Below are 27,151 nucleotides of genomic sequence, written 5' to 3' on the forward strand. Positions count from 1 at the left end.
AGCTAGCTTGAATTATTTTTCTACCTTGTAACCAGGAGATCCTTACACAAAATAAAGGCTCTTAGTAACTGACATAGTGAATACATCGATGTAAGGTATGGCAGTCTTCCAACATGGCTGCAAATTCTTTGACAGTTGTCTCATCAAGAAGTGAAATCTACCTACCCTCCCCTTAAATCTGAGCAGGCTTGAGACTGTCTCAACCAATAAAGTATGAGAGATACGAAGGGTATAGATGAGTCCTGAGGATAAGCCATAAAAGTCCATGCAGCTCTCACGCCATTCTTGGAGCACTGAGCTACCACATACTGTACTGTGGACACGCTGCATGTTGGTGTCAACAGTCCCCAGCCCAGGCACTAGGCATATGTGAAGGAAGAAGCTTCCAGATGGCTCTAGCCCTTGCCATTCAAGTCTTCCCAATCGAAGACCCAGATATCCAGGTGCCATCCCACGATGCCCTCCCTAAACCCTTGACCTGTGGAACATACGAACAGAAGAAAAAAAATGGTGATTGTTTTGTGTCATTAAGTTTGGGATAGTTTGGTACACAACAATGTATAACTGGAACAGAGGTGTATAAAGGAATAAGGAAAAGGCCAAGAGTATGGAATGTTGTTCAGCTGGTGAGTACAGAGGGGGCACCATGGAATTCCAATTATCAGTCTGAAGACAGGAGGCTGGTAGCCTTGGCGCAGGGACGGGGCTTGGCAAAGGTGGTTTGTTACAGAGAAACATTGTCTTCTTTGGTCTACACCTGGGCCAGCTCCGGGAGGAGGCCCTCTCGGTAAGGTGAGGAAGGTGACACAGAGAACAACCAGCCTGCTCTTTGAATGTGCTTTAGAGGTTCCAGCCACACTTTCTCATCCACACTCCTCGGAACCATGAGCATCAGATGGGAGGGGAGCCGTTGTCGTTCTTCAAATGCTCCCATCCCTGGAACCTGAACTCTTTTGGTTGCAAGGCACAGAAATTCAACTCAACTAGCTCAACCAATATATGAACAATATATTGCAGCTTGTGATCAAAATGCAACTTTAAATTGTACTCAGAAGAGGGTGATGGCATCGCACTATCCCTACGTGGTCCAGCAGTGCAAGGCTGCTGTTGGAATGAGGTGGATACTGTCTTGACCATCTTCTTGTATATACTCCCGGGGCATAGTTCTCACATGCTTCAGTAAATGGATACCTTTCTTAGGTGGCAGCTTGACATTTTGCTGTGCTGAGGCCAAGTTATATTGGCGTCTCTCTACCATCATGACCTACTAGCTAATATTCTGTCCATTAGATACAGACACCACAGTATGTATTATCTATTATCACAATCATGCTATACAACAAATAACCACGACACTTCGGTGACGTATAGCAATCCACATTCTGCTCACGAGTGTCTGGGTCAGCTGAGTGGTTTCACCAGGCTTAGCGGGATCATTCACACATCTACACTCAACAGTAGGTTGGCTTAGGAGGCTTGGCTGATCTTGGCTGGGTGGGGCTCTCTCACGTATCTGGAGCTTTGGGCTGGCTTTGCTTCCCATGTCTCGTTTCCCGTCAAGCTAGCGCAGGCTTGTTCCCATGGTGACAGAGAAGCAAGAGGTAGAGCAAAAGGAAGCAATGTCTCTTGAGGCCTAGGCATGAGACAAGCACACCATCACTTCTACCACATTCTATGGGCCAAGGCCTATCACAAGATCAGCTCACGCCCAAGGGGTGGAGAAATAGCTTCACTTTTCCTCAGGGGGAGCTGCAAAGGCAAATTGCAAAAGGCGTGTGTTAGGAAGAATTAGAGCCATCTCTGAAATCAATTTACAGTATGACATAATTTTATATGTAAAATTTAGCAACATGCCTAGGACAGGTTTGCAGTACACGGGGATGCCAAAGTACGCAGTTGAGAATTAGTGGTACAATGGTTGAGACCTGGGAATATAGAGTCAGACAGCTGGATTCCTCTTCCTACTCTACCACTTACACTGAGCTTGGGCAATATTTTTAGCCTTTCTAATCTTCAGTATCTCCACCTAAAAAATGGGCACAGTCATAGCCATCCAGATCATTACGTTACAAAAATTAACTATGAAATGCTAAACACAGTGTTTGCCATAAAATACATGTTTGGTAAATAATAAATAATAATTACTAATTTCATCATAAGGAGCCAAAGCAGGAGGTAGACTGTCTGTCTAGATCTTCCCTGACACCATTGCCACTATCGCTCCATTCAGCTCACCCTCAGGGAAGCCACTGAGTCCTGTTCAAGGTGGTGGGCAGATTCACAGAAGGGAAAAAAAGTATGAAGGATCAGTGCTCATACTCATTCATTCATTCATTATATGCCCCTGTATGTGCTCTCCAATTTGCCTTTAAAATGCTGTAGTTTTCAAGTGTGCTGGTGTTCGGTCCCAAGGGTTTTTAGTGCATTATTGCTGATAATAGTGAAAACCAGAAATCACAGGAGACTGACCAAATGAATTATACCTTTATATAGCGAAAAACAACGTAGCCATTAAAAAGTCCCGTGTAGGATCTCTAATGACATAGGCAGATGGGAAGGAAGTATTGCTTAGAGAGAAAAGCAAGGCACTGACTGTGTGTGTTAGGGTGATCGGCTGTTTCCAGTTCCCCCACATCACCTAGTGCAATTGTAGGTCCACTGTGAGGATTCGATCATTCCTTTTTGATCCTTGCTGATTCAGGAGATGGAAATTTGGGCAACCTCTTCTCCAGTGAAAATACCATTTTCCAGATTCTGATCATTTAAATGTTTCAATCTCTATCTTATTCGAAATCTAATCGTGAATAAACATAGTAAAAAGTGCTCAACTTCATCGATAGTCAAGAACAAGCAAATCAAAAGTATCCTGAGATACCACTGCACATTTAGCCATGGCTAAAATAAAAATACCGACATTTCCAAGTGGTGCTAAGGAAGGGGTGCGGTGGCAGCTTATGCGCACCGCTTGGAAATCGGTTTGGCTGGGGCTGTAAAAATCAAATATGCGCACCAGCTATGTGCATGACCCGGCAGTTCACTCCCAGCTGACACGCAACAGAAATGCGTGCACCTATACACTGAAAGACACACACACGGGAATGTGCACGGCAGCATTTCTCATCAGAGCCCGACTGGAAACAACCCAAATGTCTGTTTATGGTGAAATTGACCGCTTGTGATATAGTCATTACTATAGAGTAATGACTCAGCATGAAAATGAATAAGGTACAAGGAACAAAGGAAAGTAGAACAAAAGAAGCCAGGTATAAAAATATATCTGCTCATGTATGCACGTGTACATAGTTCCATTCATGTAGTTTCAACACCTAAGACTGTCCTCAAAGTCAGGGTAGTGGTCAACTTTGGGAAGGATGGCGGGAGCGGTGGTTGGGAAAGAACATGTGTGGGGTGTCTGCGGTGCTGGTAATAATCTATTCTTGATCGGGATGTTAGTCACATGCTGTGTACTTGACCAGAACTCATTGAGCAGTATACTAATAATCTGTGTACTTTCTATGCATGTGATATGCTTTTGCAATGGACATTTTTAGATAAAATAAATTTAGGGGCCCCTGGGTGGCTCTGTCAGTTGAGTGGCCAACTCTTGGTTTCAGCCTCAGGGTCCTGGGATCGAGCCCCACATCGGGCTCCATGCTCAGTGGGGAGTCTGCTTGCGGATTCTTTCTCTTCCTCTGCCCCTCCACTCAGCTCACACACTCTCTCTTTCTAAAATAAATAAAGAAATAAATCTTTAAAAAAATCAAATCAATTTAACATGGCTCATTCAATAAGACGTGGCTTTAGAGGACTTTCTAGGAGTTACTGTCTAACAAACTGAGATTGGCTGTGTTTGGGATTCTCTAGGGGACAAGAGACTGTCCCTCTGGGAGTGGCCTGAATCCCTGGGAGACTTGGAGTGTTGCATAAACAGCAGGAACAGTCCAGCTCCTGAGGAGAGAGCCCAATCTGGCAGCAAACGCAGCCCAACGGAAACCACAGTCACGGAATTTCTTGGAGGAGCCCGAACAAGGTGGGAGACCCACCCCGGGCACAGGGGACTGGAGCAGGGTGGCTCATGGGGGCCCCTCCCTCTGCCTGCGTTGGAGAGAGGCAAGCATTTAGCCTGAACAAAGCCCTTCCCAGCCCCACTGAAGGAGCTGTTTGTTTCCAAAGGCCCGGTGGAACAGCTAACTGTAAGCTAGGGAGAGGAAGTTACACAATGGATGTTGAAATGTAGGCTTGTTGAAAAGTTGTCACTCGAGTAATGAATGCCCTATTTCCTGTTTTTTTGCCGAAAGTTAAACGCTGGGCATAATTAGCTAGTAAAAAAGCAAGCTTGGCAGAAGAACAAAAATAGCACATTTTGGGAGCCCAGGCCAATTAAAATTGTTTATGCAGCCATTTAGCAATATTTTTCTCCAAACTATTATGACCGGGAAATATGCAGCGTGAGACTGTACGGCAAGCTCCTCAAAAGAAAAATGGCCCACACACTGATCCTTTCAACAGCCAGCCGTTCTCAGGGGATTTTAGAATAAGAATGAACACGTCCATCCTCCTGAACTCCCTGGGCCTCCTCAGGATCCTGAGAACAGCATCACTCACCCTCTGTAGCAAACAGCCGTCCATGACGTCCTGCAACCTGCTAATGTTGGGATCAGCCGGGCTCCCCTGCGTGTTAGAGAGGCCAGCAGCTACACACTTAGCTGCCGGGTGCGGTCATTGGAATCAACTGGCTGACGCCGCCATCAGAATGAGCGTCCGAGACATTTTTTGTTAATAACTGGACAGTCCGGCTGTCAGGATGAGTTGCTAGAACTCAGCGAAATTGCCCTTGGCAAAGTTTGTCACAAGGCCAGCTTCTCCTCTCTGCGTTCCCTCTCCCGCACTTTCTGTCTGTGTCTCTGATGATCGCCCACCTCCGGGACTCAGGTTACCTCTTCCTTTCCCTCTCCAGCCTCCGTGTCAAAACCTGCTTTTAGATCCTTCACTTACACTAAAGTGTAATGGACTGATAACGGCTTTAGAAGCCATCACAGCTTCTTCTCGCTGAGAGATGACACTCTGATTATGGAGTTTCGGGCCTCAAGGGAAGGGATGGGGTGAGCGCTTGGGAGGCAGAGAGCCTTCTCAACGTCCCCAAAGTTTCGCCCAAGGGAAATAGGCTATTTTGCCCGACTTATCAGGTTAACCACTTGGCTGAATGCCTCCATTGGCTGATGGGAAAGAGATCTTGGGAGACCTTCACTTGGCTGTAGACATTGTCCCAGATGCCGCAGGACAGTTACTGTCTTAGCCCGGCCACCTCCCCTGCCAGAGTTCTCAATTTCCCCAGCCCTGGGGCACCTCGAGGGGAGCACCACCCACCCGGGAGGCTCACTGTGCCAAGCGTTTGGCCACCACTGGATTGGACAGGAGTACTCGAACGGCAGAAGAGCCATCTCTCATCTTCCTGCTCACGTTCTGTTCATTTCACATTCATTCTTTTGTAGATAGTATTTATAAAATATATACATATAAAAATATACAAAATAGGGGCGAATGGGTGGCTCAGTAGTTAAGTGTCTGCCTTCAGCTCAGGGCATGATCCCGGCGTTATGGGGTCGAGCCCCACATCAGGCTCCTCTGCTGTGAGCCTGCTTCTTCCTCTCCCACTCCCCCTGCTTGTGTTCCCTCTCTCGCTGGCTGTCTCTCTCTGTCAAATAAACAAATAAAATCTTTAAAATATATATATATATATAAAATAAAATATATAAAAAAGTGTGTGTGTGTCTGTGTGTGTGTGTGTGTGCATCCAAAATTATAATTTAGCTTCATACTAAGAGCTCTCCGTGACTTGATCCCAGCTTCCCTGTCTCACCCTTCCTGACTAGTCATTTTCCTGAGTTAGCCAGGACCATCTTTTCTCCGAAGCCCACACGGTACTTTTCTACTTCTTTGCTTTGTTCGGACTCTGTTCCCTGCCTGAGCTCCTTTTCCTCCATGTATCCGAATCTCTCCCAGCATGGGAGACTAACTTGAACCCCCCTTCTTGCCCATAAAGGCATCTCTGACCACTTCTGGCCACAACGATCTACTACACGTCTGAACTCCCACAGCATTTACTCCTTCAGCCCGCTCAGGCCCTCAGTCAAAAATTGCCTTTGACATGCCCTGTATTCTCTTGAACATTTCTCTTTGGGTAGAACGTAAAGCCTAGAGTTTGCCTCCCTCCCTGCAGCTTATAGGCATTGGACTCAGGAGGGGACCTCTGGTCAGCAGTTTCCGGGTCAGAACTAAATGCAGTTCCTTGCAATGGAGCTGCCCCTGGGTCCCCACAGGAATTTCCTGTCGACACCACCGCCCTCTGCCTTCCGTTTCCTCTCCTCCAGGCCTCACCTCTGAATCATGACTTTCCCTGCTAGTCCTTCCATTCTCTCTCTCCCCTCCATCCAATAAGCATTACAAGGCTTCAGATAAGAACACTTGATGAGATCAGCTCCTGGAGACCGTATTCCGCGTCTACAAGGACATGTGGTACAGTGGCTATAACTCTTTGCAGTTAGCCAACCAGTGACCTTGAAAGGTCATCAGCCCCTTTTCCGTCCGTCCGGCCATCCATCCATCCATCCATCCATTCATTCATTCATTCGCTCAATATGTTCTAAGTGCATACTGTGTGCCATGTCCTGTGCTGGGCACCAAGGACATAGCAATGAACAGATCCCAGCCCCTGCTCTCCTTCTTCAAGGAGCTGGCCATCTAGAGGGCTATCCAGGCAGGTTAACAAGCCGTGATGGTACGCAGTCTGTATGATGGGAGAGGTTTAAGGTAGCCCATATCAAGGTAATTTTGTTCTGTTGAACAATATTTGGTGAGAAGCAGGATCCACAAAACTGTTTGTTCTGTAGACCTTTCCAGAGACTGTGGTTCCTTTCCAGTGCACCCAAGTCTTCAAAAATCTCCGGTTTTTCCCATTGCCTGTTAAACTTAGCAACAATCCTTTAAAAAGAGCTCATCACATCACTTAGCAGGATTCTTCTTGTATTGCAAGATAATAATTAGGTCATGCTTCTAGCATTCTACCAGGTGCTTTAACTTTGCCTAGTGCTTAAAATGATGCTAGAAAGTAATAATTCAGGCACTGATGGTCCTAGCTATCACTGACTGAACATGTGTCCGGTGCCAGGCACTTTTCACAGACCTCGTGGAGAGATCTGAAGGCGAAGGGGGCTTTCTACCATACCCCAAGCCATTAGCACGTCCTTTGGGCCTACGTCTCCCAGATGTCTGTTCACATGGTGAACTTCCCTTATCCACTTCTGGTGTAATCCCTCTCTGTTGGGAGGGACGGACCAGCCAGGTGCCCCACCCTTCTCTGGCCAAAACCTTGTGCTTCAACTCGACTCCGCTGACATTGTCTCCCTTAAACTTGAATCTTCACAAGCGTCCCTGGTGCTCATGTCACCTCACTGCTGAGTTCTGAAGTAACTTCCCACTAAGCCCTACTCTGCTTACATTCGCACAGTTGATTACTGTGGCTTGCAACCAAAGAACCATAACCCAAAATGTAGTTCATTGCAACCTGGTACAGTCTTCCCCTTCCTTTGTTCTGAAGCCATCAAGCTGAGGCTATCTGGAATTTGCAAATTCTGCTCAGCACTCTGTGGAAGGAGGAGAGGCTCAGACGCCAGGGCCACGGACCGTGGGACGTTAGAGAGAGGAACTGTCTGACAAACAGCAAACGTGCCAAATGAATGCTTTCAGAGACACGAGGGTTGCCTGAACGCTATTGATTGTAGGCCCACTAATGGTTCAGGCTGTGAGGCTGGGTATGACAGCTCAGCCTCCCTCAGTGCCGTAATACACCGCCAAGGCAGGCCTATTTTCCGGTGTCAGCAGGGAAATGGGAGACTATTAAGGACGCACCTTATCAGGAACTGAGCTCAGTGTCGCTGGGGAGATGGAGGCAATTAGCATGATGGAAGCCATGAAGCAGCCCCAGCTCCGGGCCAGGTGCAGAAGAAATTAACGGACAGGTCAGCTTGGGCTCCAACAGGAAGAGGGCCCCAAACAAATGCTGATGCTCCCTTTTCTCTGGCTGGAAAGATCTCCACCCCTTCTAGTTATTTTTGGACCTGCTCTCTGCACACACATTTGCGGGGGGGGGGCATCTATCTAGTCTCCCTGCCTCAATTACAAAAGCAGTAAGGACCCCTCTCATTTGAATGGTGCTCTCACATTTAGTGTGTCAGGCAGGCAGTAGGGTAAGGGCCCAAGCTTTGGAGACTGGAGTGTCTGGGACAAATGGGTGAATAAGTCAGCCACTATCTTTCCATCTGGGGCTCTCAAGCTGGAGAGAGAAAAGAGTGAGCATGTGAGGAGCCTTCTTTTGAAGAAGTTACCACGTGAGTGTCATCGCTTCTCTGCCCTCCCATTCCAAACACACACATGGCCAAGGAAACGATTATGGCCTATAAGCTAGGAGATCCATTTCCTACTCTATTTGGGTTTGCTGTGTGGCGTCAGAAAAATCCACTTGCCTCTCTGAGCTTCAATTTTCTCAACTACAAAATGAGGCAATTACTAGATGATCTCTGAGTTAATCCAGGTCTTCCAAGGAGCACACTCCAAGAGTGCTTAAACATACTAGGATATTATGAGGAAAAATGCCTGTGAGAGAAAATGTGGAGGAAGCTGAGAAGGGCTGGGGGAGCCCTCAGACTGGGACTCTGAATCAAGAAGAGGGAGAAGGATGCTTTAGTGGAAGCATGTCAGACTAGCCCTAAATCTAAGGATCCTTCAGCAAGGCCATCTGGGAGTAGTCCGGCCAAAGATGGCTGTCAGAGGAGCCCAGTGTCTCCCAGGGACGGGTCTGCCTTAACATCTGTGCTGTTGTCTGTCCCCAGGGAGCAGCCAGTGGGAAGTGTGGCCTCAGAGTAAACACAGGGTTGGATTTCAGAGCAAGCAGCTGCGGCCTCCTGTGGTGGGATGTCTACAAGGTGCATTCTTTCAGCCACAAGAAAGCACCCCGTAGGCTCTGCTGCCCGGTGTTCTAAGAACCCTAGAGATAGGCCAGCAGACCCAGACCCATGTCACCCTGAGGGGTCTGGCCGGGCACTGTGTACAGCGGCTGCTCTCGGGCACTCCCTGATGGCAGAGTGGACAGGATGTTTGCGTTCATGTGACACGTTGGGATCAAATGCTTCCTGTCTCTCCTATTTTTGGCCTTGCTTTGGTCTTCAGAGAAGGGAAGTAGGGGCTCCAGTTTCCCTGCTGTCATCTTTGTTTGAAGTGAAGCCAGACAAATAGAGGCCCTACCCTGATTACGTCTGTCCTGCCTTTCCTGGATGCCCCCCAGCCTGGACCCTCTGTGCGCATGGCCACACAATCACACGTGGGAAGCTGTATGCCTTTGAGTTCTGGATGGGTCTGGGCTCAGAAACACCTAGATCTGGGGGCATCTGGGTGGCTTGGGCATCTGCCTTTGGCTCGGGTCATGATCCCAGGGTTCTGGGATCGAGCCCCGCATCAGGCTCCCCACTCAGCGGGAAGCCTGCTTCTCCCTCTCCCACTCCCCCTGCTTGTGTTTTCTCTCTCTCTCGCTGTCTCTGTCAAATAAATACATAAAATCTTAAAAACAAACAAACAAACAAAAAACCCACCTAGATCTGAGTTTCTGTTCCCCGTCTTCCTGGCTGCATAACCCTGAGCAAATGACCACCTCAGTGAGCCCTGACACTCTCATCGATAAAAGGAGGGAAATCATACCTACGTCTTAGTGTCATCGTGAGAATTCAATAAGACAAGGCACATAAAGTCTTCGACACAGCGTGACACCTAGTGCATGCTGAGTAAATGACACTTATGCGTGGCATCATCTCCTACACACCTGCTGTCTGTATCACCGTGATGGCCCTCAAGGTCATCCTCTGGTGAAAGACCCTGAGGTCTCAGAAGTTTCTCCTGTGCCCAAGAAGCATTCTGACAAGGGCAAGAACACATAGAAAGCCACACTGAGATTAGCGGCGAGGTTGTGGGGCTGGCTCGGGAAGGTTGTCTTATTCATTCCATGACTTCTACAGGACTTCCCCCTCGGGTCTGGGCACCTGGCTTCCTGAGCTCACGGGCAATGTCTTAGGCCCAACACACCGTGATGTGCAGAGACAGTGCTCCTGGCCTGAGGACTGTACATTCCAGTCACAGAAAGAACCAGAAAGAAGAGTGCAGGCCAGGGTGATGACAGACAGAGCAGGAGGAAGAGGTGGGCTGGCGAGGCCGGGTGATGAAGGGCCTTGTAAACCCTATTAAGGAATTGGACTTGATCCTGAGGGCAACGACCGGTGCCCTTGATGGGTTTCAAGTAGGAGAGCGATGTAATCAGATTTGTCTGATGGCTTCAGAACAATTTACCCAAGTTAGCCCCCTTCCCTGGGGAAAACCTGTGCCCTGGAGAGGAAAATCTGAAGAGAAAGGATTGGAATTGCACCCACCCCTTAAAAGCACCGCCCGCTCCAACTTTCCCTGACCTGTCCTCCATCTGGACAAAGGCCCGGCGGCCAGCTGGAGAGGGGCCTTGTTGATTACTCACAATTCCCTTCCCGAGAGGACGGGCGCTGATGTGTTTTCTCTTGATAACACTGGCTCCTTTCGAGCAATAGGACTTCCTGTCTGATCCGAGAGCAATTACTGTACCTCCAAAGAGAAAATGCTTTAAACAAATCCAGTTTTAGCCCTCCATGATAACGGAGACATTTGCTCACGGATCTACCATGAGCCCTGAGTTTAAGGAAGCATGGGTACTTAGGACTCTGGGTGACCAGAATGATGTCTCCAGATCTGTTTGGTAAAAGATTCCAGGGGCCAGAGGGAAAGGGGATTTTTCTCCAGGGAATCTGTTCCATCTGCATCCCCCTCCCCCTGGCCAGCCTGGGCCTGGGGCTGCTGGCTTTCCTGCTCCCCACCCCTCAGCAGGGGCCAGGGGCCTATGAGGAACAAGTTGCTTTGATCAACTCAGGGCAGGTCCAAGCTGCTCTGGTCAAACTCGGTGGCCCTTGGTCTGTTTACATCAGTGGATCATGAGGAAATCTGCACGAAGACGAACTGTTACCCAGCAGCCATCAGTAAAAACTGCCTTTTTTCATACCTTAAGAGAACATGAAAACTGAAAATTCCACCCCTAGATGAGCACGCCTACCAGAAACCACTAGTGGTTTTCGCTGTCTTTCCAGTGTCAGCTGGAATATCCCTCACTCCTTGCTTGCTACTTTAAGACCGAGAGAAAGATAAGTGGATAATAGTAATTAGTTAATACTTGCATAACACTTGCACTGTGCCAGACCCGGCTCTATGTACCTTATGCATACTCGTGCAGTGTAATTCTCCCAAAGAGCCTATGACACGGGACTATTTTTTTTCTTTCTCTCTCTCTCTCTCTTTCTTTCTTTCTTTTTTTTTTTAAGTAGTCTCCATGCCTAGCACAGGCCCCATGTGGGGCTCGATCTCATGACCCTGAGATCATGACCCTGAGATCAAGAGCTGAGCTGAGAGCAAGAGTCTGACACTTAACCAACTGAGCCACCCAGGCCCCTCCAACACAGGTACTATTATTATTCCCATTTTTAAATGAGATAACTAGGGCATGTTCCAGAACCCATGGATATAATATGGTATAGCAAGGGTGGGGATTAAGTTTGCAGTTGGAATTAAGGTTGCTAACCAACTGACCTTGAGATGTGGAGAGTCTCCTGGATTATCCAGTTGGGCCCAAAGTGATCACAAGGTCCTTTATACGTGAGAGTCAGGGTCAAGTTTGAAGAAGCAACCCTGCTGGCTTTGAAGGTGGAGGAAGAGGACCACTAGCCAAGGGACTCAGGGGGCCTCTAGGTTCTCTCCCAGAGCCTGCAGAAGGAATGCAGCCCTCTGCCGTTGATGTTCGACCCTTGAGACCCATTTCAGGCTTCTGAGCTCCAGAACGGGAAGATAATAAATTGGTAGTGTTTTGAGCCATTAAGTTTGTGGTCATTTGTTACAGCAGCCACAGGAAATGAACACACTGGTATTGAGTGTACGGCAGTAAACACAATAAACATGGGCTCTGCCCTTAAGAGCTGGCTGGATATTGCCAATGTTTGTGGACTCCAGGTTCCGTCAGCAGTTCCTAAAGCACATTAGGCAGTGGGAGCTCTGCCCTTTCCGGAGCCCAGGGCCCTGCTAGTGGTGCTCTGTGCTCTCCTTGCCCTATTTAACTTAACTCCTTTGGCCTAATAGAAAATATTAAGTATTTTCTAGTGTTTGGGACCATACTAAGTGTTGTGCATATATACCTGACTTCACCCTGACCACAGTCTCTGAGAGATACTTTTATCCCCATTTACCAGATGTAGAAAGAGAGACTCTGAGAAGATAAGTGACTTTCCTAAGGGCACACGACAGTTAAGGGGCAGGCATAAGCCCCAGACATCTGACTTTGAAGCCATCCACGCTGTCAGTCAGCCAAGCAGCTTCAGTTCCACCCGCTGTGGCAGTCTGCATGCCCCGCATGCACGGCGGCGGCACCCCTTCGCCCCCACCCCCATTCACATCTGAAGGCAGTCGCAGGGCCCACTCACAGGTTCCAGTAAGAGGGTGGAGTCCGCCCATTCGGGCAAACGCTGTTCCTACCCATGAGCACAGGGGGTGTTTTTCAGACAGAAGCCTGGCGGAGGCTGAGATAAGCCTGACTCAGGACAGCTCATGAGGGGCTGTTCTGGATAAAAACCCTTGGCAGAGTGAGTGGACTAGGGCAGCTCTGCGTGGTATTGGAGACTGCATGCCGAGCACGGGGCAAGAGAGGGGTTCTGCTTCTCTGGGAGCTCTGGGTCCAGAAGTGGCCCCCGAGAAAGCTGGGACTCAGATGTACTCTACCCCAGGCCTTCGCGTCTAGTTGGCCTCATGCCTCCCCAGCCTTCACCTCTGGGGTGGCCGTGTTCCCACCAAGCGAGGGCAACTTGATCTGGCCCTCGGCAGACTGTTGCTTGGGAGGGGATGCTGTGTCATTATTGACAGCAACAACGGCCACAATCGTAATTACAGTGGCTGCTATCGATTACGTGCTTAGAAACTTTCATCTCATTCCACCCTCACGACAATCATTTGCGGTCAATTCTCTTCTCACCACTTCACAAATGGGGAAACTGAGGCTCAAGAAGGGGACTTCCCAAGGCCACACTGTGGTCCATAAACATAGAGGCTGGTCTCCCTGTTCCAAAGCACGTGCTGTTGCCCAAGTCAGGGACGCACTGACCACTGAGATCATCAATGAGGTTGCCTGTCTCGTTTTCTAAAAAGGAGATGGGGGGAGGGAGGGGTGATCTCTGGTTGCTCCCATTGCTCAGGTGATCCTAGCTCTGAGCGTTCCTGCTTGGGAACCCCGCCGGGGACGGGGGACCGCTCCGGCCAGCAAAGGGTGTGTGTCTGTGGGGCGAGCTGCACTATCACACTGAAACGGAGCGGGGAGGAAGTGACTCAATCATCAAAGGCCTGGTCTTCCTCGGGGAACTGTCCCTAATCACAATTATCCCGCTACAATAATACCATTTCAGAGAGACTGTGAGCCGGGGCACTGTGTAGCCATGTAAACTGCTTCCTGTATCTGCCAACCCCAACAGCATTGGGCAATTAATAGAATCCAGCTAGGCCTCCCGCTCTGATAAGGCCAGAGCAGCGCAGCCGCTGGCCTTGTTGTTCTAATGACGAATAGGCCTCACGCTGCAGAGTCATTCTCTCTCCTCCCTGGCAGCGCGGGGCCACAGCAGCCTGGGGCCCCCAGGAGGCCGCGGAGAGCCACGCACCACCTCTGCTCAGTTTGACGTTTCATGGAGATAAAAATGACTTTCATTCTCCGGCTAAACAAAAAGCCATGACTCTTCAGGTCACCCCCGGACCCTCGGTGGGGAATTGATGATTTGGGATTGAGCAGGACCCCTGCAGCCTAGAACAAGGACCCACAGACAAGAAAGCACTTCATGAGGTGGCTCGAGAGAGGAGGCATTAGAGAAAGTTCGTACAGCGTAACCTCTAGCTCAGCCCCGGGCTCTAGGAGTTGAAGAGTCGTGTCAGATCCTTACAATACGCCGCTTTGCAGGGCACAGAGAAGGGCTTTAGCAAATGGCCTAGCCCCACACAAATGCTCTGCGGCTCCTGGGTTACAGTTGGGAGGCAACACTTCACAGGGCCAGGGCCTCCCCGAATCTCGGGTGAAAGTGGTTTGACATGATAGTGACCCACGGGCCAGGCCTCGGTTTTGCTGGCCAGAGCTCCAGGTCCAATGGGGCGGAAGCACGTGGAAACATTGGAATGCAAACTGGTGTAGCCACTATGGAAAATGATATGGGGGCTCTTCAAAGAGCTAAAAATAGCAATTCCACTCTGGGTGTTTACCCAAAGGAAATAGAAACAAAAACTTGAAAATGCATGCACCCCTGTGTTCATTGCAGCGCTGCTTACAATAGCCAAGATATGGAAGCAGCCCACGTGTCCACCGAGGGATGGAGGGATAGAGATGTTTTCTTAATTATTTAGTTAGTGTATTTTTTAAAATTTTTTTTAATTTTTAAAAAAATTTTTTTAAGATTTTATTTATTTATTTGACAGAGATAGAGACAGCCAGAGAGAGAGGGAACACAAGCAGGGGCAGTGGGAGAGGAAGAAGCAGGCTCATAGCGGAAGCCTGATGTTGGCTCGATCCCATAACGCTGGGATCATGCCCTGAGCCGAAGGCAGACGCTTAACCGCTGTGCCACCCAGGCGCCCCAGTGTATTTTTTTTTTTTTTTAGAGGGAGAGGGCGAGCTGGGAAGGGGCAGAGGGAGAGAGAGAGAGAATCTCAAGCAGACTCCGTTGAGCACAGAGCCCCCAGTGGGGCTCAATCTCATGACCTTGAGATCATGACCTGAGTCAAAATCAAGAGTAGGACGCTTAACCGGCTGAGCCACCCAGGCGCCCTGAGATGTTATTTATATACATTTGGCCATAAAAAAGAAGGAAATCTTACTCTTTGTGACAACATGGCTGGACCTTGAAGGCATTATGCTAAGTACACCAAGTCAGGCAGAGAAAGACAAATACTGTACGAGCTCACTTTTATGTAGAATCAAAAACCAAACAAACAAATACACAAACAAACCCAAGATCATAGATACAAGAACAGATTGGTGGTTGCCAGAAGCAGAGAGTGGGGGTGGGCAAAACGGGTAAAGGTGGTCAAACGTACAAACTTCCAGTTATAAAAAAAAGTAAGTCCTGGGGATGTAATGTATGGCATGGTGACTATAGTTAATGCGACTGTATTTTGTATTTGAAAATTGCTAAGAGTAGATCTTAAAAGTTCTCATCACAAGAAAAAGATTTGTGGGACACCTGGTTAGCTCAGTCAGTACAGCACGCAAATGCTGATCTCGGGGTCAGGAGTTCAAGCCCCATGTTGGATGTACAACTTACTTAATTAAAAATAAATAAACAGGTAGATAAATAAATAAAATAAAAACAAGAAAAAAATCTGTAATTACATGTGACGACAGATGTTAATTAGGCTTACCATGGTCATTTCACAATACATACAAATATCAAATCATTATGTTGTAGACCTGGAACTAATAAAATGTTATTATTATATTGTATTATGATATGTTATAATATATACTATATAATAATATATATCATTATATTGTATTCTGCTATGTATTATATGTTAACTAATCTAATATTAACTAATATAATGTTAACCAATACAATGTTAACTAGTATAATGTCAATTACATCTCAGTTAAAAGAAAAAAACACTGCTCTTCCCACTTTCCTATTTTCTTTTTGGTGACCAGCACCCTCATTTCTTGTCTATGGGTAGGGCGCACTTGTCTTCTTACAAAGGATCAAGTGTCTGCATTCTCTGGGGTAAAAGTTGACTAATAAGTTTGACCCTTTTGGGACCCTTAAGCCAAATTCCTAAGAAGTCACGGCTGGTTGAGTTGAAGGTGTGACTCTGTCTTCTGGGGGGGGGGGGTAACTGCATAGTTCTCTCACTTTCCTCCTCCCAAGAGCAATGCAAATGACGGCAGAGGGATTTTTGCCTGAGCTAGGCCAGACGAACCTTTGGGGAGGAGGGAGTGAGGCCAGAGGATGTGGGTGTTTTAAAATTGGCTCTCACTTTGCGGGAAGACTCTCTCCCAAGGTGACTTGCAAATTGTACTCAAATGTAGTAATTTCCCCCAGTTTCGGCGTTTGGTGTTGTTAGTTGCTGTTCTGTGCTGGGGCCCATTCTGATGAACTTTCTTGGGAGAAATTTCTTTTAATGGTCTAATAATGGTTATGCTCTAATAGGAAGGATTGGGAAGGTAGGGGGAGACGGAGGGGAGCAGGGTGCTGTAACAGAACAGGTAATAGTTTGGTGGTTAGGATTTGAGTCCCAGCTCTACACTTCCTAGCTGTGCAACTTGGGGCAAATTATTTAACTTCTCTCAGTGTCAGTCTCCTGGTCTCTAACAGGGTGATAATTATAGGACTTAATGCCCAAGATTGTCGTGAGGATTAAGTGACCATGTCTACAAAGTACTTAGTTCAGTCCTTGGTGCATGTAAGTGCTCGATACTCACATATTGAGCTACTAATGGCTTTTAATTGTTTTGTTATATTAGATTCTCTCTCTCCTCTACTCGCAGCTCCAGATCTTTCTCATGAACAGCAGGCCTATGCAACATCCCTCACTAGATGTTAGAATGCAACCTACAACCATGCCCAGGCCAGTCTCGAACACCTCCAGAAACAGAAGACTCACTGCCTGACCAGGATAGCTCATTTCATTTTCAGAAAATTCTGGCTGATGGACATTTCTTCCCGTCATTGAGTCAAAGATTGTCTCTCTGGGGCCATCATTTGGTTCTTGCTGTGCTCTCTGGAACCGTAGGAAATTTAAGTCCGATCTCTGTGGTTTTCTATGTGGAAACGCTTCAAATATTTGAACAGAGCTGGCACACCCCTTCTGAGACGTCTCCACCCAGAAAGTTTGAGTCCTTCACGAAACTGGCTACTCTCATTGGAACCTGTCCACCTCCCCCCCCCCCCAAGTATCACTTTCTCTCTAGTAGAAGGGTGAATTCAAGGAAACCGGAAGACTCACCCAGTTAGCTAGAAACACATTGCAAGTTTCACATCTTTTGGTATGGAGGTGAATTTTCATGTCAATGGCACCGAAACAGCTGGAGGTGGCTGATGAATGGGAACTAGCTCTAGATATCAAGTGCACACCAATGTCCTGTGGCTGGTGGAGCATTTCCTTCACCAGAAGTACTGGAGGTAGCTTGAATGGAAAGATGAGAGGGCCCCTCGGAGGTAGAGCTGTGGCTCAGCCTCCCCAAGGCCAGGCAGCAGGTGGTGCCAGATAACCGCTAGATAATAGCCTCAAGGAGCCACAGGAAGGCCAGCGCTAATCTCTCGGGCCCTGTTGTGTGAGCATCTGGAATCTGGGCAAGGGATGCTCCAGTCTTTGAACCTTCCAGTCGCTGCTCTGCATATGACAGTTGGCTGCTTCAGAAGATAATATTCAGTCCCAACTCTGTCACATCTAGTTCAAAGGGGACGGCTAATCTTGACTTTCAGTTGCTAACTAATGGAGATTTTAATCCAGATCCCTTGGCCCAGTGACATACGGCCCAATAATTACTATCACACATATCTGAGTCTCAGGTTTACTTTGGTGTTTTGCGCTGTCCTTCATGCTGGCACTAATACCATGGGAGATGGGACTGAAAGTTCTAAGCATCTAATCATGGCTTGGTCTTTCTAGTGACCAGTCCCCATCGAGGAGCCCATCAAGAGTCACCTTATTAGGACAAAAGACATTCCTATCACCCCAGAAATTCCTAGGGACTTAGGAGCTCTGTGTCAGGAATTGGGATCAAAAAACAAATATTAGAGCAAAAGGTGCTCCTAGCATCCTTGTCACTTAGGAAATTACAAGGGTTTTAGGAGCTTAGTGCTGGAACCAGAGTCAGAGGCCAATACATATATTTTCTGTGATTTCACACACATCCTGGGCACTTAGAAAGCAATTATTCATTCATTCATCCATCCGTCCATTCATTCAACAACTTGTTTCTGAGTCCCAATCATGTGCCAGGCACTGTGGTGCATGTGGGACTATAATAGTGAGCAGGACCAGGGCACCTGGGTGGCTCAGTCAGTTACGGGTCTGACTTCACCTCAGGCCATGATCTGGGGGTCTTGGGATGGAGCCCGGTGGTGGGCTCCCCGCTCATCAGGGAATCTCCTTGTCCCTCTATCTTTTGCCCCTCCCCCGCTCATGCTCTGTCTCTCTCTCTCAAATAAATAAATAAAATCCTTATTTTTTTAATTAAAAAAAATTTTTTTAAAGATTTTATTTATTTATTTGAGAGAGAGCACAGAGCAAGAGTGAGAGAGCACAAGCAGGGCCAGGGGCAGAGGGAGAAACAGACTCTCTGTTGAGTGGGGAGCCCGATGCGGGGCTCGATCCCAGGACTCTGGGATCACAACCTGGGCTGAAGGCAGATGCTCAACCACTGAGCCACCCAGGTGCCCCTAAATAAAATCTTAAAAAAAAAAAATGGTGAGCAAGACCAACAAGATTCCTCCTGAACAGAACTTAAGATCCAAGTGGCAGAGAAAGGTATCAATTAAATAATCATTAACATGCCACAGACCAACAAACTACTTGAAAGATTATAATGAAAAGAAGCAAAGTTCTTTTTTAAAAAATAATTAATTAATTAATTAATTTAGAAAGAGAGTGCGGGGAAAAGGGGAGGGGCAGAGGGAGAGGGAGAGAGAATCTCAAGAAGACGCCACTCAGTATAGAGCCCTACACAGGCCTCCATCTCAGGACCCTGAATGAGATCATGACCTGAGCCAAAATCAAGAGTCAGGCGCCCAACTGACTGAGCCACCCAGGCACCCCAAGAAGTAAAGTTCTGAAGAAGCTACTTATAAGGGATCTAACCTGGGTCTGTGGGATTCAGAGAACGCCTGAGAGAGTCCCCAAGGAGACAGCAGATATCCAGGTTAATCTCCACTCTCCACATTTCCCAGAGGCCTCACCTCATCCTCAACACATAGAAGGTGCTTAATAAATATTCGTGGATGCAGGAATGTATATATGAACTAACCATGCTTTGTTGTTGTTGTTGTTTCAACCATGTTGTTCTTGATTAAAGTGATAGCCTGAATGGAATTTCGTATCTGGGTCATTCTCTCGAGATGATGTCGTGCTTTCACATGCATAACTTTGTGATCCTCAAACACCCTGAAGCAGTAGGAAGATGGGTATTTTTCTCCGTGTTTCATGGGCACGAGAACTGCCAGGGAGGAAGTAGGGTGGGTAAGGCACGCTCTCGAGTCCTGCAGTCCTAGCATGAACTCCACCTCTTAGCAGCTGTGGGAGGCCTGTGGGCAAACATGGAGTACAACATCTTTGCCATATTTATCCACAGGCCTGGTGCTCTCCTGAATTAAAGTTCATGCTGAAGGGCTCTGGAGTGATGACCGTTTGGGGCTTTCTTAGGGGCTTGTGAGAACAGTGCCCCACATGAATACATTCTGAACCAGTGTCGGCTTCCCGGGAAGAAAGATGTGGTTCTTCAGTCTTGGCAGAAATCTCTCTAAACTCAACAATTCAACAAATATTTATCCTGTGTTTACTAATCAAAGGCACTAGACTGGTGTAAATATGCTTTCATATCTTAGTGAGAGGAGCCACCTTCCAGAAATTTCTGTTTTAATAAAATTAATAACCACAGCTACCAATTGTTGAACCATCAGTATATGCCGGTCAATGTGCTAAGCTCTTTACATGTATTGAATCCTCACAATTCTACGTCCTTGGTATTACTTTATTCCCATGATGATAGTTAACTTATGTGTCAGCTTGACTGGGCCATGGGATGCCCAGACTTTTGGTCAAACATTATTCGGGTATATCCATGAGGGTGTTTTCGGTAAGATTAACATTAGAATTAGACTAAGTAAAGCTGATGGCTCTCATGAATGTGGGTGGGCCTCACCTAATCAGCTGAAGGCCTGACTAGAACAAAAAGGTTGACCTTCCCATTAGTAACAAGGAACTCCTTCTGCCTGAATGCCTTCAAGCTCAGACACTGATATTTTTCCAGCCTTTGGACTGGAACTACACCATAAGCGCTCTGGGGTCTCCAACTTGCTGAATGCACTTCTTGGGATTTGTCAGCCTTCATAACCACGGGAGCCATTTCCTTATACTGTACGGCCTTTATATGCACGTATTTGCAAATATGTGTATATATATATGTATGTGCATGTATATATATATACACACATATAGGAGATCATATATACATATACATTTTTATATATATGCACACACACACACACAAAACACACACATCCATATCGATTCTGTTTCTCTGGAGAACCCAAATACATCCCCTTTACAGGTAAGGAAAATGACACTCTAGCCCTTCCCCTTACTAATTCCCAACTCAGCCCATCATCTTCCCTCCTAACCTCATAACCCTGGAATCTGAAACGAAGCAACCCTTTGTCCTCCCTAGATTTCCTTTATCTCCTGGGTCTGAAGAGTCCCTGTCTTTGAACTCTCTGGGGCTTCCCCTCTCTTTCTTCATGCCTGATGCTGATACCTACCGCCAGATCCTCAACTTCTTGCATCTGTGGGGGGAGGGGCGATACAGTCTGAGGGGTTTCCAGAACAGCACACCCTCCTGCCAGCACATGGTCAAGATCGTCCCCCAAACTCAGCTCTTCTTTCTGCCCAGGCCCTTTTAGTCATCAGTGGCTTTAGGCACGAGGTCCAGAGCCCATACCTTTTGGGGGGTTCCAGGATAATGCTTCCAGCCTAAAATATATTTTAATGGATAACAAAATGTGAAAAAAAAAAAGAATGGCAATGAATAAATGTTCAGGAAGTTGATTGGTTAAATTGTGGTGCCTATAAAAATTTCATCTCAATTGAAAATAACTTTTAAGTTAGTTTTTTATAACTTTGCATGAATTTCTACGTATGCATGCTGATTATTAAGTTACCACAGCCAATTATAAAATAAATGTGTTAAAAGATAAACTGAGGCATACTAAAAATTGGGGGCTTATCTGAGCAAAAATCAGTTCAAATCAGGCAGCTCCCAACGTGCTTAGGAGAGCTCCTCCAACAGGAGCTCAGGGTAAGACTTTTATAGGAAAGATGAGGCAGCAAAGCAATGCCTCATTGGGAAATCCTCGTTGGCGGCTTCTGATCGGTTGTCCTTAGGTTTCAGTGTTGTAGCGTTGAGGCATTTACAGGCTTTGGCTGCAGTTTGCTTACACAGGCTGCTGAAGCATTCGAACACGTCAGTCTAGTGGCCTCCTTGTTTAATTAAATTAACACATGTACTTGTAACCAAATCATTTCAGAAGTGACAATTATCAAGACCCTGTCTGCTTCTTCTCTAGCAAAAGTATGTATGTTTAGTGTGGGATGGATATGCCTGGATCCTATAAAGCTCTCAAGATATTCCTCTTTATCTCAAGATTTCCCTGCTTCAATTCCTCCAGGCATTCCCTCTCCGCACCCTGGACCCCCTGCTCTTCAGTACTCACCTCTGTTAGTCGAAGCTCTCCATAACCCCGTGCATCCTGAGCCCGAGCTTGCTTGCTTGCTTGCTCTCTTCTTACCTTTCTTTCATTCATCCATTCACTCATTCAATAAATTCAACTGAATCATGTTTATTCCATTGAATCAGTGATTATCGTTGATATTTTAAGTTAAGCAAGGTTCTAAGGGGGATACAGCATTAAGCAAGACAAATAAGGACCCTGCTCTCCAGAAACTTCCACTCGACTAGCAGAGGCAGGGGTAGCCGGTGGACTGGAGATAGCCAGTAAGCAAATAAACAAATAGATACCAACAAACCACCAGCTCTTTTTCAAGAAAAATAAGTGAAGGTAAAAAACTTGAGGGCAGGTGCTCTTTTTAGATAGGGTGGCTGGAGAAGTCCTCTCAAGAGGGCACCTTAAGACAGAGACATGAATAAAGTCAGGGAGTCAGACAGCCAAAGGTCTGATGGAGTGTTCCAGACAGAGGAACAGCCAGTGCAAAGGCCCTGAGGTAGGCATGGGCTTGGTGTGTTGGAGAAAAGGCAAGGAGGTCAGTGCAGCTGCAGCAAAGTGAACAAAGGGAGAATGTTAGGAGTTAAAGAGATGGAGTGGGCAGGATATGAAGGACTTGGTCAAGACAACTCCTCTGCTTTCCAGTATGTTCCTTCAGATGCTTCATTTGCAAATGCTGCCATTGTGTGGGAGGCACTTAATGGCTGACTGGTTCATTGAGCAGCAGCAGCAGTTTGCAGGACACCACGGGGCATCACAGATCTGCCAACGCCTCCCTGGGACAGACATCTCTGTGGGCAGGGACAGACGGGCACAAATTGCCCCAAACCAGCCACTGCCTGCCAGTTCCAGCAAAGACCTTCTTGCCCCCCCCCTTGGATTTGCTGCCTGAAGAGTCCCACTTGCCACCGACTAGTTTCCTCCAAAATGTCCCTTGCCCCATCCCCGTCACCCCGCACAGCCATGAGCTTGATGCATTTCACCCTGACTTGTACTGCAGTGGACAGACCACACTGGACATCTGCCTTCCTCCTGGTAACATCCTCAGTATTTGTGATTCTGAAATCATGGAGTGAGCAGGAAGTAACTGAATACAGGACGTTTTAGAATTCTCCTCGTTGAGAAGTCTGTGGTGAATTAGAAATATGTTCCCCATGAATGGAACTTGTTTGGCTTTTGTTGAAAAGCGTTAGGGGTTTGGGGGACTGTGGTTAGACTTTCTATTGAGCACCTTTCAGGGGCCCTGGGAGAGCTGCAGACAAGACACACCACATCCTTTCGGAAGGAATTTTTATGGCGGAGAGGAGAGGGATGAAGAGGAGAACAGCCAACAGACAAGTAAACGATAAATGATCAAGGTACATTCGGAGAGTGAACAACGCAGGGGAAACATGACAAGGTGAGAGAGAGCAGCTGGCGATTCGGGGGGTGGGGTTGGGTGGCCAGTACCTTGGACTGGGTGGCCCAGGGCAGCCTCTGAGAAGATGGCTTCTGAGATGAGACCTGAATGAAAACAGGGAGTGGGCCTTGAGTTTCTGGCAGACATAACAGAAAGTGCAAAGGCACTGAGGTAGGAATGGCCTAGCCTTTGGTGGGACAAAGGAGCGTGGATGCCTGGGGCCAGGCTGTATAAAGTCCAATCGGCCTCAGTAAGAGGCTTGGATTTTAAGTGCAATAGGAGTTTTAAACAAAGGAATGATTTGGGGAAAGGGCCATCGACACTCAGCCCTTGTGTCCACACAGCACTTTTCCATTTACAAAGACCTTCCTTGTTGGCAATCTCATCACCATCACGAAACCGAATGAGATGAACAGAACGCATCCTGATGCGTGGATGAAAAACTAAGGCTCAATGGTTTCAGGGACTAAGGCCAGGTAAAATAACGAGCAGGCGACAAGGCTCGGTTGAAAGTACCTGCGGCTTCTTAGGAGACATTCCCTGCATCTGGGTTGCAAGGAATTTAACCAGCAACTCCAGTTCTCTCCATCTGCTTCCTTACTGTGGCCAGCAAACGGCACAATCACACCTGCTTTGGTCCCTTAGGATGTGGCTTCCCTCACCTGGGACTCATCCCTAACTCCCTTTTGCTTCCACCCACCGCTCAGCCCCTTCTCAACAGTTCCAGCCAGAGGAGTGTTCTCCCCTTCACCCACACACCGGAATGTGTAAGGGGGCACTCGATTGCACGTGTATCTGTACATCCTTGTACTTATCTCATAACCGTACTCTGCAGACGCCCATCCCACCAACCTCTGTTACTACCCACAAACACACACCTAATTCCTGTGACAGAGCAAAGCGTGGGGATCGGCTCAATATAAAACAGAATTCTCTCAACTGAATCCGATTTATTGTAAACCCAAGGACTTTCTATCTGCCAGGCACGGAATTATTGGTATTTTCCAAAAATTATCAAATTGTGATTGCAACCAACTTGGAGAGAGGTACTATTATTATCATTTTATACATGAAGAAACTGAGGCTCCGACACGTCAGTAAGGAGCAAACGACTCCAGCCCCTGCGCTCGTAGTCTCTACCGCCCTTCCTTCTTACTGCAGGCCGAGGAGCTCTGCTTTCTCAACCTTGATATTCCACCCTTACGTGTGAAAAGTAAGAGTCTAAAAACAAAGCAAAATGTTTCTGCAGCAAACACATGGAAGAGCCTTGCAAAACGCCCTGAGATGAACCACCGATCCATTGGGCCACCCGTCCACCCATGTGTCATAGCCACCATCTTTCCCTCCGGCTTATGCCAAGCGTTCGAGGAAAGATAGGTACGTCCTACAGATTGGTGAAGGGCTGAAACAAGGATGTGTGCACGAGGTCTGGCTTGCTTAATTCTGCCCTGCTCTTCCCTGAATTAACTCCTTTGCACCTCTGGAAGAGAGAGAGGAGTTTTAGGTAGACTATAAAAACACACTCTTGACTACCTTCTCTCCTTGCCATCCCTGCACCTCGTCACCCATCTCCAGTCCTGTAAAAGCAGCTGTGAACTGGGCCAGGCTGGGCTTCTGCCTCACTGGTCACCCTCAGGAGGCAAAGTATCTCAGTAACTTGCAATCTGTCGCTCATCTGGATCAGGCATGCCCAATAAAGCAGAGAGGACCACAACGGCCGTGCAGTGGGGTGGACGTCGAAAGTGCCCACGGGTGTTTTCTTCCTGAATTACACCTTGACCGGCTCCTTAACCTCTGGGCTTTGGACGCTGCCTCTGTCTACTAGGACAGGATTTTCCTTTTCCTTCACCTCCTACATCTTCTCCAATGCAAAGCGTCTAGTATGGAAGAGCTGTTTAGTGAGACACAAAGATTGAGACTTTGAGCTAATACTATATCAAAATAAGAAAATGATGGTAGAGGAAGGTAATCTTAGCAAGAGACAGGTTTGTTAGTCCTGTGGCCACCCCACACTAGATTTACACAGGTCAAATAGAGGCCACCAACTAAAATGCCCAGACGGACCAGGCAGGTCATACAAACGAGCAAAATCAGAGAGAGCAATATCTACACGACATGGCCTGGGGGTCCTTAATGAGCTCAAATAAAGCACACAGACCTGCCTAAAGGGGCAGCCGTGACTCGGCTCAGAGCTATTGTTCCCACATGGGAACACAGGTTCAGTGCTGAGAAATCATTCCACTTTCTAGTTTTTATGCCAAATCTTATTTTTAAACATTACCTACTACATCAACTTTTTAAAAACAGTGTGGGTCAATAAAACATGCTGTGTTGAAGGAAAATACTTCCAACCTTGAGGATTCCTCATGAGAAGAGACATCTATGGGAGTGATAGCTGGCCTCTCCCACTCTTTACTTATTCCTCCCCAGATGGGGGAAAGGAACTTACTGACGGATGGGTTTGGAGGAAGGAACTGGGTGTTCATAACCCAATACCTTCCTCTTCCTTTCCCTTGGGAGCTGCCCACCCACAGTGTTCTGCCCTGATGAGGGGCAGCCCAGCCCGGTCCAGCAAGCTGTGTTTCCAGCCCTGGGACTCCTACCGCTCTCAGCTATATTCTCCGACATCCACTTTCCAGTAAGGGAATACATCACCTCCATCAGCTTCTCTTTGGTCTTACTTCTCAGTCAGTTCACCAGCTCAGGCAGAGAGAAGAAGCCCTATTTATTGGGTCAATGCTAAACTCCAAGAGTCAGCTCTGGTCCCAAATTGTATGTATGCTCCCTCTAACTACAAAGAAATTTTGGGATGCAGGATTAAGGCCCGCTATATCCCACCGAGACAAGAGCAGGACCCATGCTTAGGACCTCGAGAGTCTTCTCGTGATGCTCCAGGTTGGCACTCAGAGAGATGGGGATGGAGGGAGGGAGAAGATGGAGTGGATTGTGGGCAGTAAGAGAAGGGGAAGGGAGATCCAGAAAGAGATCCAGAAAGAGGGGAGGACAGTATGTGGACTGCAAGGTGACTCTGCGGAAAATACGAGATTGTTTTGCACCATCTTCTGAACACCATTTGCATTCAGGATCACTTAATAGTAAGATTATTTGCTTTTAGGGAAGGGTCTGTACTTATGCACCCTTCCTGGGGGGGAGGTCACATGAAAATAATAACATCTCCCATTCCTCTTTCACAAGGTTGCAAGGACCAAATGAGTTATCTCTGGAGAATCTGACCACAAGACCTTGTTATCTGTACATAAACAATATAATTCAACATGTCAAGAAGAGTCAAACTTATCAATTCTGAAACTTACTTTCCAAAAGCCCACAGAACTAAAATCAGATGTTCTCTTCTTGAGGATGATTTAACAGCCATTGGGAACAAGAGAAACTAATACCTAGAAAAAAACATCCAGTAGCAAAATCAACCATTTTGAGGCTCATTCATTGAACACTTACTGAGCATTTACTATATGCCTGTCGCTGGTCTGAGAACGGGGCGTGCAAAACTGAATATGTGTTCTGCACAAAGAGAGTTTATAGTGGTGGCAATTTCCGGCAATTCAACGGGCTGTGTTTTTGTTTTGTCTTATTTTAACTGAAAGCACATTTTAAAAGAATGTTTGGGAATTATAGCTCTACAATAAAATATGTTCTGTTTCACTTCCTTTAGCTGTTACTTTATGACAGCGCTGACCTTCTGACCAGAAGCAAAATTCTGGCCTTTCTAAATATCCCATATTGGCTGGGCTTAATGGGTTTTCAAAATAAATGGATTGGATTTCTCAGCCTGTCAAAATACAGAGCACGAGGGGTCTTTTGAACTGGAGAGGCCCGCTCTGCGCAGAGACCGGCGTGCACCGTCTGAGCAGGGGAGCTGAGACGCAGTTTATCAGCAACCTGTTATTTTTGATGGAAGCAGAGGTGACCGGGACAAAGAAATGAGCTCAGGGAGGTCAGACTAACTTAAACATGATGTCACCTGGGGCCATCAAGGCATCAGCCATCTTACACTTTCTCAGAAGGGAATTTTAGAGGATTTTCATCCAGGCATAAAGCTAAGCCTCGCCTGACAGCTCCTGCAAGACCGTCCCTGGGAGGGGGCCGGAGTGGAGGGGGCACCACC

The 27,151-nt window shown here is 47.2% G+C and overlaps 1 long non-coding RNA gene across 1 annotated transcript in view; it reads left to right on the top strand.

Annotated features, from left to right (window-relative positions):
- LOC105238236 overlaps positions 1 to 5,564 on the top strand; it is a 28,378-nt gene extending 22,814 nt beyond the window's left edge. Inside the window, exon 10 of the long non-coding RNA XR_002142978.2 lies at positions 3,865 to 5,564. This is a non-coding gene — a long non-coding RNA (uncharacterized LOC105238236). The remainder of the gene's footprint in view (positions 1 to 3,864) is intronic.
- The last annotated feature ends 21,587 nt before the right edge of the window (positions 5,565 to 27,151 follow it).

The sequence above is a fragment of the Ailuropoda melanoleuca genome, chromosome 16 (genome assembly GCF_002007445.2).
Source record: "Ailuropoda melanoleuca isolate Jingjing chromosome 16, ASM200744v2, whole genome shotgun sequence".
NCBI lineage: Eukaryota > Metazoa > Chordata > Mammalia > Carnivora > Ursidae > Ailuropoda > Ailuropoda melanoleuca.